This window comes from Sinocyclocheilus rhinocerous, unplaced genomic scaffold, assembly GCF_001515625.1.
Source record: "Sinocyclocheilus rhinocerous isolate Xijiao unplaced genomic scaffold, SAMN03320098_v1.1 scaffold1563, whole genome shotgun sequence".
NCBI classification, from domain to species: domain Eukaryota; kingdom Metazoa; phylum Chordata; class Actinopteri; order Cypriniformes; family Cyprinidae; genus Sinocyclocheilus; species Sinocyclocheilus rhinocerous.
Window position 1 is genome coordinate 145235 of NW_015656185.1, and position 3216 is coordinate 148450.

The 3216-nt window shown below is 38.5% G+C and overlaps 1 protein-coding gene across 1 annotated transcript in view; it reads left to right on the forward strand.

Annotated features, from left to right (window-relative positions):
• Positions 1-25: 25 nt before the first annotated feature.
• The window catches only part of LOC107719845 (ubiquitin-conjugating enzyme E2 E1-like), a 34771-nt gene continuing 31580 nt past the window's right edge, over positions 26-3216 (forward strand). Inside the window, exon 1 of the mRNA XM_016527377.1 lies at positions 26-45. The gene's annotated coding sequence lies outside the window, so the exon portion shown is untranslated. The remainder of the gene's footprint in view (positions 46-3216) is intronic.

Here is a 3216-nt window from a genome sequence, read left to right on the forward strand (position 1 = left end):
TGTGTGTGTGTGTGTGTGAGTGTGAGTGTGAGTGTGTGTGTGTGTGTGGATCAGCAATACCTGGCAACACCGCATCACCAACACTTAAACTGACAATAATCAAAACAAGGCCAGAGAGCACAGGCACATTATTGCTGACAGCATAGCGCATTCGGTCAGACAAATGCAATGATCATCATGATATTATCTGCAAGAAACTGTATCCGCAATCAAAATAGTAGCATAGCAACACTAGTACAGAGATCTGTAGAACAAGTAGCTTACAGAATGAAATATCCCAAATATATTAACGTTTCACAAAGTCATGTTAAAACATTCATACGAGCACTAGACGAAGTTCTTATCATATAGCAATGAATACTAATGAAACTATTACAGTAATATGTATTGTTGAATAATAAGAAAATGTTAAAACGACCCCCCCCCCCCCCCCCCTAACAAATTTTGATGTAATGAATAAGGTCTAATTTAACAATGTCCATCTCCCCAAAACAGAGAAAACATCTTTCACAAACTACAGATCTACATATCTGTCCCTTTTAAAGTTTGCAGTGCATATAATGAGTTGCATTTGAAGATGTTATTATAGCACAATTCTTAACACCCCACCCCAGACCTCACTCATTTTCAAACCCTGGTTACGGCTAAGTGTGTGTTCTGTGTTGATGGCATTGCAGGGCATTCAGATGAACATATTTAGTCAAGTGAAGGGAATTGTGAAGGGCACAGATATCCCCTGCTTGGCGTGTAGGGAGCAGTGAACACTGCGAAAGGACCCTGTGATTTGCACGTAGCTTGTGTCTCGACGGCTTATGATAAAATCAGCAAAGTTTCAGGACAAAGCCTCTTCTCTGAAACAGACTGCCAGTCCCTGTGTAATTGTCTCAGCGGGTGTCCTCTCGTGTGAGCTGTGCTTCCAGCGCTCTTGAATTCTTAATGTGCCCTTTTGTGTGTCTCTTCACTGAACTGTTGCCATCAAACCCACCTGTTAGTGGCATGCAATTTCCTTTCATCTCTCACCTGCTTTATAAACAGCAAATATGAATGTGGTTTTAACAGAAGCTAATGGCTGTGTGTAAATGAGCACGAGGACGGCTGCTGCTGGATTCCCATGGGCCGTTCTGGAGCGCGTCTGCTTGAGTCTGCATGTGTCGGGACACAAAGCGAGCGACGGCTGTTCAAGGAATCCGTTAACCACACTGACTCTGCCTGTCTTCCCGACAAAAGAAGGTCCTGGACTGGTGACAGTCAGCTCACACTTTCAGCAGGCATTAGAGTGATGCTATAGGGAGCTAGATATGAATGAGAAATGGCAGTACTGTACACAGCTGCAATATCTGAATCAAAGATATCTATGTAAAGTTTAGATTGCACTGAATTGCTTTGATTACAGCCAGAAAAGAAGTCACATCTGAATATATGTCACACCAGGTCAAAATTGTATTGTTTCTAAAAACAACTTCTGTGGCTAACACTGCTGTGCATGTGTTTATGTGATTTCTTCTTCATCAGAACAGTGTTTGTAATAATATTTTAGCATTCTCTGCAAATAGTACAGGCATGTGTTTCACAGGCAAACCTGCTTTTTCCCCAATCAATATGACTATACAACAATCATTCTCAAGAAATTGTAATTATTGCAAAATAAACTAAAATGAAGCACTTATTCCATAGTTCCTTAAATTAATAAATGAATTAATAATATTAATTTAAGTCAGTGTTATTATAGTATCATTGAGATACTTTTATCGTTTTTTTGAATATTTTGAAATTGTTTTTATTATTAAATTTTCAGTTTTCATTTTAATTCTAGTTAAAGTTTTAGTGATTTTGTTTGTTTGCATTTACTAGCTTTAGTTTTTTTATATATCTATATTTTCATTCATTTTTATTTTAGTTTGAGTTAATTTAGTACATCAAGTTAAAGTTTTTAATACATATTTTATTTTATTTCAAACAATGAAAGTTTTTTATGGGTTTTTGTTTAACTATAATCCTGATTTGAGTTTAAATTATTGTAATTTGTCAGAAGAAGATGAAAGTGAAGTGATATGAGAGAAAGTTTCACAGAAGTGCGGAAAAAGCCTGACGTGTGGTTGTGGTTGTGATTGGTCAGTGGCTGCTATTTGTGGTCAGATATTTTGATATAATTGAGCGTGATTATTTAATCTTTTGACAGTTTTCTGATAAACCAGTCTAATCTTCTAGACACACACACACACACACACACACACACACACTCTGTCATTCCCAACAGCAGCAGAATTCCCATCCTGTCGTGTCGGGATTGCTGTTGTTTCCATGGAAATCCTGCCCTGCAGTAAAACAGGGATTTCTCATCCTCCTGGGAGAGGTTGCTAGGCAACGATGGCTGAACCAGTGGGACTTGTTACAGTTAGTCTGAGCTTATGGAAAGGTCAGAGGATGAGTGAGGCTCATCAGGGCCATGAGCTCCAAGCCAGAAAACTTGAGCTTCTCTAGAAGACGAAGAACAAAAGCTGAACACAGCTGACACAAGCCTTTTGGCAAAGCCACAAAGCACTGAAAGACTTTTTGTCTGTTAGGGATTGTGGGTAATTTCTAGACTTCCACTGCCTTGTACAAATCCATTGAGTTCTTTGAACTCTGGCTTGAGCTGCAAAGTCAAATGCTGTCAGACATTCAAGACAGGATATTTTGACATTTTATTTTCACAAACGTTATTTGAAACATTAAAATTGACACTTTACTTGCATTTTACATGCTTTCTATGTATATAAAATCATTTTTTTAAATTTAATTTGATGCAGACACCAAAATGGGACGTCTCATCTTTTGTATGAGTAAATGTATGAGTAAATTGTTCACATTCAAGGGGTCATATGATGCGATTTCAATGTTTCCTTTCTCTTTGGAGTGTTACAAGCTCTTGGTGCATAAAGAAGATCTGTAAAGTTGCAAAGACTAAAGTCTCAAATCCATATCCAGAGATATTCTTTATAAAAGTTAAGAGTCAGCCACGCCTACCTAAAACGGCTCGTTCTAACACGCCCCCACATGTCTACGCCACGATGTGGGAAGATTAGCATAATGCCGCCCAAATGTTCACGCAAAGAAAGAAGGCATAACTTTTATTCTCGCTGTAGTATTGTTGTTGCCGCCGCCGCCATGTCGTGGAGACGCTGTGTGTTTTGTTGTGAAAGCGAAACTATTTTGTTTGGTCTTCCAAAAGAGGAC